Source organism: Watersipora subatra, chromosome 11 (assembly GCF_963576615.1).
Source record: "Watersipora subatra chromosome 11, tzWatSuba1.1, whole genome shotgun sequence".
NCBI classification, from domain to species: Eukaryota; Metazoa; Bryozoa; class Gymnolaemata; order Cheilostomatida; family Watersiporidae; genus Watersipora; species Watersipora subatra.
Window position 1 is genome coordinate 32,852,352 of NC_088718.1, and position 17,537 is coordinate 32,869,888.

Below are 17,537 nucleotides of genomic sequence, written 5' to 3' on the forward strand. Positions count from 1 at the left end.
TAAACAGATTGGCCTCCCATTCACAGCTACGTTTAAGCTAAAAAAGCAGCTACGAATTGCCATAAAACAATATTTTTTCATAAACTTCAAGGATTCTGAATCTTAGGCCTCAAACACTTATCTTGAGTACTGGTTGTTTATTGTTAGCAGGAGATACATGTCTATTCTGTTGTGTTTACATCGAGATTATATACATACGTATCTCGTATTATTTCATTTTGGGACCACAGTTAATATGTGATCTCTCGCGTGAAAATCGACCAAAAGTTGGCACTCCCTATTGTTAGTAATGGAGCTTCCAAGTTTGCATTAGGTTTATTGGGGAGCACATGGCTACTTTGTTTATACTTTTACCCTAGACTAATCAGAGTGTGAGGAATTCATTTCTGAAGTCAAAAAGTGATTTCATTGGCTCCTTATATCAAAATTTTGCGATCGAAGTCGTTGCTATGCGATCGTGACATAATCAAAATGGCGACTCGTGAAGATTCTGAAAGTTTGAAAACTTTTTTAATCTGGATGAATCTGAGAAACTTGGCACATTGCTCGACGAAATTGATGCTGAATATGGAAAAACAATGTCTAGAGATCCATATTTTCATGTTACTGATGACCTGCAAGCTCGGATGCCCGAATTTATTGATGATGAAGAAGACGATGTTGAACATACCAAAGGATTAACTGTTACTCACTCATAAAGTACTCGGGTTAATTACTCAGAATCACCTGCTGCCAGCTTACCGACTCATCCTATGGTGTCTGATGAACCTATTAGCTTCAATTGCAAGTGTGACTGCATCAACAAGTTTGACAGAACTCTGATTTCTAGTCAGCTGACTTACAATAAAGGAATGTTAAAGACAGAGTTAGATTTGGTTATCATGGGCCGAATTTCTACTTGTGTGGATGATGGGAACACCACAAAACCCTTCGAGCATAAGGAGAAGATCAGAAAAAGGGCAAGATGCAACTTTAGATATCATGGTGAGTCTTATTGACTTTTTTCTGATCTCCCCTGTTTATTTTTGGTAGTAATAGTATGGGTGTAGTAGCCTACTAGTTGCTGGCCCAGTGTATGCCTCCCTGAGTCACATAAAATTGCATCAAACAATACATGACTTTGTGATCAGTCGTACTCAATAGCCTGAGTTAGCTGTGTCTTCACTCATAATTGATTGCCAGTTGCCACATGACTAATTCAATGTGTCAATGCTTGGGTGGTAATTTCTGTGCCTGCTGACATTAACCCTATGGCATGAGCAATCAATATCTTGGTCACACGATCACTAGGCCACTAAGACTATTACTCGGAAAGGTGTCTCAGAGTCAGAATCCGTTGCCAATCACCTCATTAGCTCATTCTTTCTAAATTAATTAGGAATTGAAGGAAATTCTAAATTAAAGGAATTTAATTTTAATCTAAAAGAATTTAAGGACTTAATTCTAAATTAAAGGAATAAAGAGCTTTCACAAGTTTTCATTCAGCCAAGCTTACCCCGGTACGATGACAGGTTATTCTCATAGATTGTTGTGTGTACTGTTTGCTAACCATGCTACCAGGGTCACTTTGATGCACACCCATGCTTTGGTTTTGTTTAGGAAAAGTAAAAGTTCAGACGTATCTAGACTCCCCTGCCGTGATGTATGATGTAAGACTTCAAGGTATCAATGGACTGCCGAATGTGATAAAACCTGAAGGTTTAGACTATGACCGCCAAGAATACTTGCATACTAACATTCGAGAATTTTGTCGTCCTGGCACTGAGGATTTAGTTTGCCCGAAGCCTCATGGTACAAGACGTAAAACGTGACCATAGCATGAATTTTAGCCTTTTTTCTAAGTCAGATGTGAGTAGGAATGCAAACGTGGTTTTGGGTCTGATACCCCTTGTGTTTTTTAGACTCACTGTTTTGGCAAAATAAACCTCAGTATGGATTTCAGATGTGATGTTAAATCTTGAAGCCTATCAGTTAGTGATAATATACCTAGGAGCTTCTCATCTTATTCCTAATGTGCGGTTAGTGTAAAGTATGGATGCGTAAAAATGCCCAGTTTTTTTTCAATTTAAGAGGAGGGTTTACCAGTCTTCCGTTGTCCTGACTTTAAAACGGTGTACACCAGCTGTTTTAGCATGCTTACTTACTCTTCAGACCAAGTTTCACCTCAGTCAGTGAAATACAAATGGCCGTAACCAAGGAGAACCTAACGTAAACAACCTATTTCTGTGCGTCACATCTTTATTCGCAATTTTCTCCGTTTCAAATTTTGAGAGTTTTGGCTGATGTGCCTTCCAAACATTCGCAATATTTCATGAACTACTTAAACTAACCCAAAAATCCAAAATGCTTTAAATTCTCCACAAAATTCTGCATCTGGCTGTGTTACTAACTCAAAATCTGAAAATCCCTCATACTGGTTGTTACTAACTCAAAATCTGAAAATCCCTCATTTTGGTTGATTTTTATACAGGAGGTCACATATGTGAAAGAATGAAGTAGTTTCACTCGAAACATGTGACTGAATGATAATCATTTGCATCTATGTACATAAGTGACGTACAAAACATAGACTATTCCAGAAATATCATCTCATTTTTGTACTAATGCCATGAAAAGTAGAGTGCAAACCTATTACTACCACTATCAGCGGTCAATAAATTGTATTTTTCTTCTTTTTTGTACTTTTCTGGACAAACTTGCCAGTAATAGCTGATACTTGGTCAAATACTCAAACTGTAAATCAGCGTTGATACACGACTGGAAATGCTTTTAACACATTGCTTATACTCCGTTAGAGTTTAAAACATTTGTTTCCAAGTAATGGATCAAAAGTTTATAATCTTTAAAAACCAAATTGACCTTAAGAGTAGCCATAAAAGAGTTCTTCTACTACAAACCACCAAAAGCACCAAGCTAAGAACAATGTATTTTGCTAAAAGCAAAGGATATGGCCAAATTCTGTGCATCGAGCTTCAACAAAGCCTCTCCTAAACTCAAATAACCAATGAATTACCAAAGTGTATTGATCAAATCATAACAGCGTGCCAAAAAAAGCATAAATTTCATGGAGTGAAATCGTAAAGCGTATTAGCGGTGACACTGGCGGTTTAAAAGTTGAGAATCTTTCCTTTTCTTTGTCAGTACCTAGCTTTCCGGCTTTTCATATATTTCTTTTTGTTGATTAATTATTCTATCTTTTACCCACTCAGCCAAAATTTAGTATATAGCGAGTTCGAATGAGTTGAGTTTAAAATAAAACAATCCAAGCAGGCCTTGATTAGTTTCATTGTCTCCCCTAACATACATGGTGGTCTATATCATAATAGCTGTTTACACATATGAATTCAAAGCAAAGATAAGGTGATTAAATATTACAATACGTTGAGAATATGCTTATGAGAACCGTAAAATCGATTAAATAATCGTAGTAATAGTATAACTAATGATATTGTAGAAATATCGACTGCGTCGACACAGAAATATATGGCACTGAAACTGCTATAATATTATCATGTATTCACATATTTTTATCAATTGCAGTAATCAGTATAAGTAAAATTAGCACCTGCAGATATTCCATCGAATATATTGCGCAGGCCTCAATAAAATGGTAAAAGTAAAAGGAATAATAAAAATAACCAATATATACTCTTACTCTTCTCTTTCTATAACTCTTACTCTTCTTTGGTACATACTAGAGATTGTGGCAAGGAGTACGTACACCTCAGCGTTTCAAGTTCTTAGCCAGCACTTTTACTGTGTTCTTGTTATATTGGCAACTAGTTTGCTATAAAGCTTAGATTTTAAGATTTCATTGTACAGGAGTTAGTTTCTTATAACAATTATTTATAGAAATGAGTGAAATTTATCGCAAATTGTGCACATCCCCAATCTTTATATCCTGAATCGTTCAAAGGAGGAAACTGTTGGGGTATGATGTTGCTGAAACTGCTGTAATATTGTTGTATGGAAATACTGCAAAAACAAGATAACAACAGAGAATGTAGCCAAACCACAGGATAACCATATAACACATACAAGCAGCAAGACACCCGAAAACATCAAAAGATCCAATAATTAGAAAATGTCAAAAGCAAATTAGAAACTTCAAAATTGGAAGAATTAATCATAGAAATTGCGTCAACACCAGATGGAGAACATGCCAACGGGAAGTCGAAACAATTAAACCTATCGACCACCATCATCAAAAAGCCACCAGAGAAACATTAGAGACGAGTCAAATGAGTCACATACAGATCTGCTACTCCTGTCAAACATGACCTAGATACCAGGAGTAAGTCACGAGCTCCACTCTACATGTCAACATCATGTGCACCAGCAAAAGACTTACGCAAACAATATATTTTCACACTCCTGACATAAAGCATTGAACCTTAACACTCAACCTACACCCACAGGCTAGCCATCCCACATGCCAGACATCTATAAAAGAGAACAGATCCAATGACTCAGCATCTCTATCTCTCTCTCTCTCGCTCTCTCTTTCTTCCCAAGGGTCTCTTTGGACGCTTTCCCATCTGCCTGCTAAAGAGCCTCTCCCCCTTCTGAAGCATTCCTCTCTCTTCCCTCTGCTTCTGAAGCCTCTACCCTATCCCTACCAATGGAGCTTCCTTCTCCTTCATCAGCTGAGCCTCTTCTACACCACTATCTCAACTGCTGACACTCTCTACATATGGCCTCTCACGACTCTCGTTTGACTGTCAAAACTCACAGCTGTACAGGACTGATCAACAAACGTAGACGACCGTTCGAGTAATGATGTAATTCTTATTAGCTCTTCTAACTGTTTGTCATTAATATCATTGTTTTAGAATTTTGTTAGTTATGTATTTCATTGTTTCACTTAAAGAATAAAGAAGTAACTTTGACTGATAGATATTAGTACTGCTTACAATAGCTTAACACTTTCTCTCAGACATGCCAACCCAAGAGTGGGGCAATGCGTGAGATTTGGTTTTGGGGCAATTGATGTATCAATGATGGCATATATAAAATTGTGGAAAATGGGGCAAAAATCTCACGCGTTTCTCACGCATTTTCATTTTTTCTTTGGGTGATTGCATGAGTCTCACGCCCAATGCGTGAGAGTTGGCAGGTATGCCTTCACTGTACCTAAACCAGTAATAATTAAATTAGTTCCCACAAGCTTAGCAAAAGTGCGCAAACTAAACATAGTCAAAATAGAATAATATGACAAGCAATTTCAACACTGATGTTGTGTGTAGACTTCGATTAGTTATGCATAACATAATTTTTCCAATACCACACATAACAATATCTACTATAATCCCAAACTCAAAATAAGCGTGAGTCGCGAGAGAAAAATATGTAGCTGTACTATAGATAGGATGCGATATTCAAAGAAAAGATGTTCACTTACCTTGTATTGCGATACAAAATGTGGCTGAGTATGGTCTACCCAAACTTACAAAACAAAAATATTAATACGTTGCTTTAAAATGTGTAATTATGTTTGAGAAGCCAACGCTACACAAGTAGACAAACGATTTCGGATGATGCAACCATTCGATACGAATGTGAACAGCGATTACACGTGTACTAAAGTACGTATTTGTAAGAATCTGGACTTTCCATGACTGAACATTAGCTCACCAATTGCAGTATTGGCTAAGTTATTCGTTCGCGTCAATGCAATTTCTACAACCAAGCGTTTTTTGATTGAGTGATCAGCAAGCGCGTCTTGTTACGTCGATGCTTGATCAAAAATTAAGCTAAATTATGAAAATGACAAGAGAAGACAACTCTTGTATTAAGTACTCTAACCTGATCTTTCAGCTTGTTTGAAAAATTCCAATTGTCCAACTTGAATTTAAATGCTTTTGAGAGTTTTAGATAAATAGCTCAAATGCTAAAATACTGTGATAGCAATTTGCGAGCCTTATGATTTGCAAATTGATAAGCAAATGCTGCATATGGACTTTTGTCATCACAGTTTGGTATTTGACCTTTTGAACTATCCCGACGTCTCAAGCTGTCTTGGAACAACCATTAGTGAGCAGAAAAGTTTTCTGTAAAAATAATGATTTACAATTGAAATAAGTAATTAACTACATGTATTTGGTAAAATCTGTTTAGTAAACTTATAACCAATGTGTGAACACTGCTTTTTAACTTGCTATTCTTTGAAATATGCCACGGATGGCAGGGTGTTTACATTGTACCTATAAAATTCTTTCTTACTGTTTGTAGTCAGAAAGAAAACTGGCATTACACTATTTCTAAACTGTTTAACGGCTTGTGCACATTAGAACGATGCTAGACAAGTCCTTTAACTGCTGTGGTGAGGGTTTCCCAACCCATTGACTAGGGGTTTTCCCATGTCACTCCATACTCTACCGGTGAGTTCTACTAGAAACACAACAACTGGCTGTTTGGATTTGTGTATATATAAAAATACTATTTGTTTAGGTGTTTTATTATTTGTATTTATAGATTGCAATTAAATAAACTCATGATTCACAAGCTATTAACACATGTGAGGAATTGTAAATACACAAGTAACATGTAATTAGAATATTTGAATAAGAACTTCAAAGCTGAATAATCACAAAAGTAAAGCGGTGAAAGTTTTATCTTCAGCAAAATAATTCATCTCGAGTAAAACTGTAACACCCTTGATTCTCAGGCTGAAAAGTCTTAAAAATTTGTATAAGTTAGATAAACTTAATTAATGGAAGAATAACTAAAATAATGGCAAAAAAGAAATTTTGATTTATAAATTCTATCATTATCAAAAATAATGAATAGTATATTATGTTGTTTTATGGAGTTATTAATATTATATAACAAGATATTCCTCCTCTAGGTCATAACACAAAACTGTAAACTAAAAGAAGAAAGGTTAAAAATATATTTCTGTGTCACCAGAAACTACAGCAATCTGCTAGACTAGCATTCAACTAGGAGTTATCTTATCATGTAAGTTTAAACAAATGTTTATAGTCAGCCTGTTACACATACACTCTAGCTGACTCATATCTTTGTGTAGTGATAGTAGTAATAGTAGATACTTGAACAGCAAATTGCAGTTGTGTGCTTCTTTCTTGTGAGAACTGACAAACTAATTGAGAGTTGTTTTCTCTCAACTCGAATGTTTTACAATTATCATTATGTTAACCATTTTTATGCTGACTTGTATACATATATATGACATTTACAGAAATAGCTTCAAAGTCTCACTTGCACTAATTGCTAAACGAATTAGCTAAATACTGGAGCATATAGCAGTCTATCGAACTTAGACTTAGCTATGTATATTTGTAATATATAATATAATACATTTATAACAGCTCCTTGGATGCAGCAAATGAGGTTGAAGAGTAAAGCTGTAAATACCTATAATATATTGCAGAATGCATATAATTATATTAACAACAATAGTAATAATAGTAATAATAATAATAATAGTAATAATAATATTAATAATAATAACAACAATTATTTTAGGAAGGTCCTCTCTTAGTGAAATTGAGGAAGATGTTGGATCCTTTGGCTTTTTGTTAAGACCCGGACTCAACACGGACTAAAACCAGTCGCCTACCACCACACGACTGTGAAGGAAAACTTTTACAATAATAATAATAATAATAACGACAAATGAAAATTACACAGAAAGTACTGAATATCTGAGAAAAGGGGACCTTACCAGATATCAGTATTCGACCAGACAAAGAGCTGAGAAAAATCAATCAGTAATAACAACAATAATGCTAGCCTTAATAATAACATGTGTGTGAGCAATTCCTCAAAGATTGAGCATGCTGTTTGCTTAGTTTACAGCAAGCAGAGGCTATGTGTGTTTTTTAAAAGTTGTACAAACAATGATTTTGTGATCTTGGCTGGACATCTCTGAGTTCAGTGGCAGTTGAACCTTGACAACTAGAGACATGCCTAGTTACAGAGAGCAGTTTAAGGTTGAATGTCACTCTTGTCACCACTAGTTGCCTTTAGCTGAGAATTGAACACTAAACTGTCGTTTGAGGATGTAGTTCCAGGCTACAGCAGTCTGCCCTGAGCAAGCAAAACACCCTATGTTGATTGTTGTAAATTATTCAGTACAAACACAAACGCGTTTGAGTTAAGCTCGGCCATAGTATTGGCAGGAATTTAATTAATTTTTTTCATTTATTATGATTGCTTACCCAACGATGTTTACCAGAAAATTTCTTTTGTGAAAATTCTAAACTAAAAAATTTATTTAACATAGGACCTTCTGATTTCCTAAATTGTCAGATAGGGCGCTTTGCTTGCTCAAGGCAGCTGCTGCTCTCTATAATATGTGACAATTGAGTACAAGAACAAAAAATTGATGTAAATAATAGACATGGACCCTATAAACAAATTGATGTAAATAATAGACATGGACCCTATAAACAAATTGATGTAAATAATAGACATGGACCCTATTGACAAACACCCAGATGAGCAGATCAAGGAAAAAGAGGAGAAATACCAAAAACTGGTTTAAAAGTGAAGGCCAGACTTCAAGGTGGAAATATTTCTAGGTGGTCATCAAATACATGGGCATGAAAACATCTCAGCTGAACAAACAGATAAAGAGAATACTCCATGCTGATGGGAAATGAGAAAGACATGGATTTGTAGATATAACATGGAGAGAAATGCTGAAACTGTCTTAGCAGAGTGCGAGAGTATATTGAGGAAGGTGCTGTCAAACATTATCACAGCGCACTCAGGAAACAAGAAAATTACATCAAATTTTGGTGGCATATTAAGAACAAAGCCTTAACTGGCTATATAACATGTAATAATAATATTAATAATAATAATAACATGTCTTTTGACATAATAGAGAGCTCAGCAATATTTGGAACAGCTTGAGTAATCATAAAGGCTCTTCAGTAACAGCAAACAATAGAATGGTATCCTTTGGCTTTTATCTAAAGCTCATGGCCATTAATCTTCCCAGTTGCAACACTATGATGAAATACTACATAATAATAATTATCACAATAATGAAATAAGTACTTGAATGCATTTAGCAAACAATAATCATCACTGTTTGGTTCTCAAAGATATAATCTGTAAGGTGCTACAACAATAACCGACTCTGTGAGGGGCCTCTCCGCAGCTAAACACTAACAAATACCGACTTCAGCTGTATTCAGAAGCTAACATAATTATAGAGATAGTTATAATCACTTGTCAACCAATACTTAGCTCTCACTTAGAGAGGTGTCGTGCCAATGTTGACATCATTGGGTTGTGATGAAATTTTCTATGTGTTTCCTTTGCAGCAGTAGAGCTGTAATGTATACAGATACAGAGGAGACATGGTTATACATGGCGTGACATTTGTAGATTGTTATGGTGGTCCTCAGGTGCTAGATAGAAGAATAAAATTTGAAATTTTTAAAAGGTTTTTCATACAATTTATCCTGTTGTACAGTCATGTGCAAAAGTATAAAGCCTCCTGATAATTTTCCTAATTTTCACACACTAGAACTATGAGACTCAATTCACCCAATATAGTAAACATAAATAAAGAAAGTGATATATCATTTTAATCTTTAAGGGAAATTACCAATCCTATAAAACAATGCTAACATTATGTGTTTACTTTCACTTTAAAGTGTAGAATTTTCTTCGGTGTTATTTTGATTGTTGTCAGTTAAACTTTATTTCTTGTAATTACATAATTACATAATTACATAATACGCTGACACAAAGAGATCTGCTCTGTATTAACAAAGCATTAGTTAAAGTTAACAGGTGGTAAATCTTTCTCTCAAGCCACTGCATTAAATTCTTTGAGGTTTTGTTAGAAGTTTGACATATCTCTTTCTCTAGCTGTATAGATTCAGTAACTTTTGACAGTTGAGTCACTCACTTCTCAAAATAGCATTTAGTAGAAAAATATATACATTTAATACTCCTTAGTGATTTAACGGCTAGAGTATTGTTTTTAAAGTCCAGTGAATAAGAAAAACAGATAGAGGAGATTTTGAGCATTAAGAAAATACCAAGTTTATGTATTTCTGTCCATTTTTAAGCCAAATTACAACTTGTTACATACATTTTAGAAATGATGAATTATTGTTGGTGGTCCTTTAATCTTACAAATGACTATATACTTGTTTAAGATTGTCTGTGATATTCGTGGGTGTCTTTTAAACGCTAGATACTGGTGAAAGGTCAAATTGTAAAGAGGAAGACTGTCTGCATTTCCTGTAGCAAGTACAAAAGATAACACCATAATGTCATAATGATTTGCAAACTATAGAATTGTACAAATACCACAGCAGTAGCCATAGAGTGACTCAAGTATATTTTTACTGACCTTAAATATATACCAATACTATCACACTGTGCATAGATTGATCAAAAGATCTGAGCACTAGTCATAGAGTTATACAACTAACACAAAACAAGCCATGAAGGGATCTAATTGTGTCATCTACGTATACATATTGACTCTATACTTACACCTGATGTAATTATGTAACTATAGAGGTACAGGTACAGCTATGGATACTACGGAGCTACAGTAACACTACAACACTACCCATAGAGTGATCTAAATATCTCTATGGTAACTATTAAACTATATGAGAATAAAAATGCTATCTATAAAGTGATGCAAGTGTCCCAACGAAACTACCAGAGAAAGGTCCTTGAAACTCCAGAGAAAGGTCCTTGAAACTCCAGAGAAAGGTCCTTGAAACTCCAGAGAAAGGTCCTTGAAACTCCAGAGAAAGGTCCTTGAAACTCCAGAGAAAGGTCCATGAAACTCCAGAGAAAGGTCCTTGAAACTCCAGAGAAAGGTCCTTGAAACTACCAGAGAAAGGTCCTTAAAACTCCAGAGAAAGGTCCTTGAAACTACCAGAGAAAGGTCCTTGAAACTACCAGAGAAAGGTCCTTAAAACTCCAGAGAAAGGTCCTTGAAACTACCAGAGAAAGGTCCTTGAAACTCCAGAGAAAGGTCCTTGAAACTCCAGAGAAAGGTCCATGAAACTCCAGAGAAAGGTCCTTGAAACTCCAGAGAAAGGTCCTTGAAACTACCAGAGAAAGGTCCTTAAAACTCCAGAGAAAGGTCCTTGAAACTACCAGAGAAAGGTCCTTGAAACTACCAGAGAAAGGTCCTTAAAACTCCAGAGAAAGGTCCTTGAAACTACCAGAGAAAGGTCCTTGAAACTCCAGAGAAAGGTCCTTGAAACTACCAGAGAAAGGTCCTTGAAACTCCAGAGAAAGGTCCTTGAAACTCCAGAGAAAGGTCCTTGCAACTACCAGAGAAAGGTCCTTGAAACTACCAGAGAAAGGTATATATGCTTTCTCTTAGCAAAAAAAGGTATTTTGAATGATATATGCCATACCTTTTATTTTATTTTAATGGTTAACTGTTTTTTTAAATTTATTTTATGATTCTTGAATGGCATTATTTAAAAAACATTTTTGTTTCAAATGAAATTAATGCCAATAAAATAATATTTAGTATATAAGCTATAGGAATAAACTAGTAACTATAACTTTAAACTAGTATATAAACTTTATATATAACTATATAAACTAAAGATATACTATATAAACTATACACCTACAGTTTTTATTCAAATAATGCACTATCCATAAAAATACCTCGAGACTAACCATAGCGCTATGCAAATACATATGTACAATAAATTTGCTTATATATATCTGCAAAGCACTCTGGGAATAACAAGAAAATGGATTAGGAATTTCTCATCATTTCTCTCCAGACAACAACATCTTAGAAAAGTTGCTAGATTATATCATCAGCATTATTAAGGTGTCTGGCAAGCTTTTGTCACTTGCCTGAGAGCGGTTGCCACAATCGTATAGCCTGTTGCGTAATGCACCCTATTTCATTTATCCATTTAGTCAAACCGAAGTAAGCTTTGGTCTAGCCTCTGATTCTACAAATGTGTTTCGGATTGTCTACAAGAACACAGAGTCTGCTGACTTTATAGTTAGTAGATCTAAGCTATGTTTATAGCCTGTGATTCAGATATTGTGACAGACTCCTTCTGTTATGTCTACAGTGTCCTTCTTCAGATTTAACTTGCTAGGCTAGTTTTGGCAACTTTGAAAATCTTTAGCAAAGACATTTAATGCTAAAAATAAACATAGCAGCGTCTTATCAAAACTGAATGAATGAGCGTATTTACTTGCATCTGAAACAAAAAACGCAAAAATGCTTGTATGCAGCACAAATAGTTTGCCTCCAAAAGATACTCTGTACTAGCAAATGGTCACCTACTCTTTGCTGAATGTTGTTTTCAAAAACACAAGTAAACAAAATATTTCATTGATGTAATGATGCAATGTGAACGGGAACAGCAATTACTAGTGTACTAAATTACGTATTTGTAAAAACTGGACCTTCGAAGAGAAGACAATTCCTTTCCGAATGCATAACTCGCTTCGTCATTTGTATGTGTCAATGCAGTTTTTTATAACCAATTATGTTTTGGTCAAATGATTAGCAAGCATGTCTTGTTACATCGATGTTTGGCCCAAATTTATTTTATAAACTGGTATAAAAGTTGACAAGAGAAGACAACTCTCTTATAGCTTACTCTTACTCAACTTTTCACCTCTAAGCTTCACAGTTTAGAGAGAGTGACTTTGTTCAGATTGAATTTGAATACTTTTGAGAGTTTCAGATAAATAGCTCAAAATGCCAAAATGCTCTGATTGCAATTCTCAAACCTTCTGATTTGCCAACTGATATGCAAATGCTGCATAGGCAGTTGTCATCACACTGGTATTTGAACTTTTTAACTATCCAAACACCTCGAGCTGTTATCAAACCATTGTTAGTAAGCAGTAACGAATTATTTACAACAAAGATTTACAATTGAGATATTGAGTAAGGCATTAGAATTGAAGTTGTATTTAGAATCGAATAATGCATTAAGCTTGATGTTGCCAAAATAATCGGCTCGTACCACTTAAGTTGTGAGTTTAACTATTTGGTAAACTTGTGTCCAACCAATGAACACTGTTTTTTAATGTTCAATTCTCTGAAATATGCCACAAATGGTAACGTGTAACTGTAACGGTACAATTAAAATTCTTTCTCACCGTTTTTAGTCAGAAAATAGTGTTGATTATGTTTGTTATTTATAGCTTTGGCTGAGCACTTCACGGCATTGCATTATTTTCAACCTGTTTTACAGCTTACGCACTTTTATTAACAAAAAACTTTTTATAATCAAGTGTTTTCTTGCTGTCGAAATTGGTATGTGAGTATTGAAGTCAAAGTCAGCAAACCATCCTAATTCTGTCCTTAGTGTAGATACGCGTAACAACATTAAAATAACCCCTTCAGACATTCTCAACTCATATCGCAGACCCGATAACAAAATGCACTGATTGAGCAAGGCTAGACAATCGCATCAAAATGTCTAGTGGTAGATAATATTTGATATCATTCATACAAGCTCGGTCACTAAATGCGTCAGGCATAGCAGTCATTGCACTAAGCTCTCTTAAAATAGCTTGCAATGTGTACGATCAATTAGTCGCCAGTCGTTTGTTAACTTAGCAACTTACGACCCTGGCCGGAAAACTGAGTCCTGACACCTTTCAGTTTCTCCAGCTAAGTTTGACAGGTTTGTTGCAACACTCCGTAAACACATCTTTACAAATTACTGCTATTCAAATTTAACTTGCTTTTGACAAACATTCCAATGAATTAATTTGACAAAAAAATGCCTATAGCGCAAAACCTCGACTACAATAGCTGTTAACTTGAGTAAACACCAGTTTTACTTACTGTTACAAACTACCCCTTTTCATCATTGTTAAATGCTTTTGTCTGCATAGTCCAGCATCCGCAGACGAAAGGCAGCTAAAAAATTTGTTTAGGATATTAACATTTTATATTAACGCATCCGACATATTGGTTGTCGTCCCCATGTATTTTTCATAAAAAAAACAATCTTTTGCTATTAGCCATATCTTTTCAATTTACTTTACTTTTTCCATAGAGGCCTCTTAGTTTTGGTTGAAGTTTAAAAAATTGTTTGAAGGCTTGAAAACAGTAGACAAACTCGGTTACATTCCGATCATAACTCCGATAGCTGGTGATATTAAGCCAAAGGAAAGTGGAGTCTCGGTGGCCCTGTTAGTAAATCATTGTTCATAGTCAACACCTATTGAAAATACATCTACTTGGCATTTTCATGCAAGCCGAGCAAACGGAGCTATTTTCTCATTTGATACTCCACAATAAATTTCCAGCTCGTAAATGTTGTTTTGCCTGTACCCATACATCATCTGCTTAAAAAAGTAGTTCTCCCGTTATTGCATGAATATAGAGACTCACATTATTAAGTAACCCACACCCTATTGCCCAGATCTATACACAAATGTCTAATACCATTCGCACCAAACCATTCTTTAATTCAGGAAGTTGTTGGCTCATACCACGACATCAAACTCGCATGTACTGGCAATAGTACTGAAATCCCTGTTCCCACATCAAGACAATTTAACAAATACACTTCATTGTATTTCAAACACTAACACTTTGCCAATCCCTATTACACAACAAAAATAGTTATTTCTTCTAATTCGCATAATTTCACCATTCTTTGTTTACTTCCGTTGGATTTTTTGCCTCATGGTCTAATTTGCTTTGAACGACCTTGACCGGTAACAATAACATTCATAACTATTTAAAACTTTTAAGCTTGCAACTTAACCACAAATTATATAGGAAGACAAAATAATTTCCCAATTTAATGCGTAATTTTCTATACACCATGTACCTCTCATTGTATGTATGTATAGTTATCTTTCAACCGTGAAAACGATTGGCTATTATATTACTAGGTGTTTCGCTGTTAGGTCTACAGAGGAAAAGTCAAAAAAAGAAAGATATTGCTCTAGTTGGTTTGCTAAGCATCCATTGTGGAGGATGTTATGACAAACAATAAGGTGCACACGAGTGTTGACAAAACTAAATATCTTTTATTTCTACTCCTCTGATTGACTTGTTGGCTGCTGACGATTAATTTTAAAAAATCTTTTTTACCAAAATAACCGTTTCGAACAAAAACTTGTTTCAAAGCAATATATCATAAAATTGTTTTTAATTTTTCCAACAATGTTACCATACAGAAACGAGAATGTCGAAATGTCAAGGATAAAGGTCAACACACACTTTCTGTTTTTCAGCTCCAGTGTATTGTAGTCTTATGTATTTTTTCTAAAATGCAGATATAATAATGACTTGAATGGAAAAAGCAATGATAAAGAGGTCTCGCAGGCTAGGTAACCATAAACAGACAAGATGTTTACCCAAGGGATCCGCCTAAAAATTTATCTGGACTCAATGTGGACACAAGTCGACTTTCAATAGTTATGAAATTTTGCTGACGTCCAAGTCGACATAGGAGGGGAACTTGAGATAATATTGAGTGCGGGAATAATCGAGCATTAGGAACGGTTATATTTGCTAAGTGAATCCTTTTGTGGTTTGCTTAACAGATAAGAGCATAAAAGTCCTAGATTAAGGCAGGCTCCTAGACTATCTCTGAGGGCCGGTAGCTTACCTATCAAACTAAAAGTCGTTCACAAACTTGGCGACTAGTTCAATTAACATAATTTTTAAGGCGTCGGAAATGACGATAGTTCATGTTACACTCAGCAAAATATTTACCACTCGTCAGATCCTGACAAACTTTTATGATACCTTTTGACTGCTGTTGACACCTGTTGACACCTGTTGCTACAAGGTGCTTGTCAGATCATGGCAAGTAGTAGCTGATTTCTACACACGTAGTAAATAGAAAGGTTTTGCCATGGTCAAGCCAAAAAAATCTTACTCTGATGACGAATGTTCTCCACAAACAGTTGATACTCCTTTGATGGATTTTTCTCGTAATCATTTGGCATTGTTTTTACCGATCCTTTGAATAATTGGAAATTTAGCCATTTTTTCAAAACTACAAACGAAAATCGCACACGGTCATTTGCCAAACTTAAAACTACAAGCTTGTACAACATATATCCTTTGGGGAGAGCACTCATGAGTGTACACCAGCTGGTGTCTCAGTCCAACGGCACTCTAAAAATCTCTTTTTTCAGCCTGTAGAGATTTAAAGCAGTGCGTGTACCAACAATAAATGGTACACTCAGCAAGACTATATACTCAAAAGGTAATACCCTAATTGTTTAATTCAGGCAAGCTAAATGATGTCTATGAAACTCAATGCAATTTGATAGTCAAAATTATTTTAAAAGCCTACTATTCAAACTTATCTGTTACAGTGTCACATGTAAATGTTGGAAAATCTTGATTCAGTCACCCTGGTTTCAATTTGACCATTCTTGAATTGTATAAAAAGGACAATGAATTTTTAGATACCAGTTTCATTTCAGTGACTTTTCTGGTATGGTATGGTATGCTTGATGCATGATAAATTACTTTTTCCCACTCTAACCATAATTTCCATAACATATACAAGTAAGAAATTGATCGACAGACTAATGGAGAAAGAGCCTCTATAGCGGCAGTTTAGTATATGTAGATTTCAAGAGAATAATTTCAACAAGTTTCATTCGTACAAAATGAAATGGTACACCAAATCTGTTGGTACACCCAATCAATAAAGAGTAAAATACGGATAGCCGTACCGACAGCAGAAAAGTGTATTATTCTTACAGAAATCTACACAAAGACTTGTATACTACCTATCGCTTATTCCACACACTTCCACCAATCACAAAACAAAGTAGTAGAACATATTGCCTTATCCAAACTTGCTCACTTCTGTATTTGTTTTACAAATTTCTAAATCCTGCGTAAACTACGCCCAGAATATTTGTATACTATTTATTTATGACACATATGACAAACATCGTCTTCTACTCCGTGACACTGACGTACTTCATGCACCATCGTATGGTTTCAGTTTATAAACTTCTGTTACTACAACCTTCAGTTCACTATCCCGACTCGACTCCTCCGCAATGCTAAAATTAGATTACCAACTTGTAAAATATGACTAGCTTTTTGATATTTGTAATAGTCATACTTGTTAACTCTCACATCTCTGAGAGACCTTTACTATACTAAAAGCCGCTTCCATCCAGAAATTAAGAACAAATATTTCTTTCAGCAAGACTCGAACCCACGACCTTTGGCTTGGTGAACCAACAGTCTACCACTTGCACCAATCAAATGCCTTGTCTGATTGTACACATGCTTATTACACCTGATGGTCTCTCGCCTCTCGTCGAACTGCCAGCGTACTAGTCTTTACTATAATAAGAGCTGTGTCTGTCCGTTTGTCCATCTGTCTGCGACAACGCTAAGAGCGTTAGGAAAAATGATCGGCTCGTACAGTAATCGAACTCAAGGCGTCAAAGCGTACTAGTACAGATTATATAGAGGCTGACTTCATTTGCCGCAGTTAAAATAAAAGCTTGCTAGTAACTGAAAGCCACTAATAAGCGTTATGCAAAGCGTGATTAGCTACATCAAAATGACAAATATCATCTTT

At 35.3% G+C, this 17,537-nt stretch overlaps 1 protein-coding gene across 1 annotated transcript in view; it reads right to left on the reverse strand.

The window, feature by feature from the left end:
- LOC137408200 (uncharacterized) overlaps positions 1-5,547 on the reverse strand; it is a 29,969-nt gene extending 24,422 nt beyond the window's left edge. Inside the window, exon 1 of the mRNA XM_068094606.1 lies at positions 5,402-5,547. The gene's annotated coding sequence lies outside the window, so the exon portion shown is untranslated. The remainder of the gene's footprint in view (positions 1-5,401) is intronic.
- Between the last annotated feature and the right edge of the window lie 11,990 nt (positions 5,548-17,537).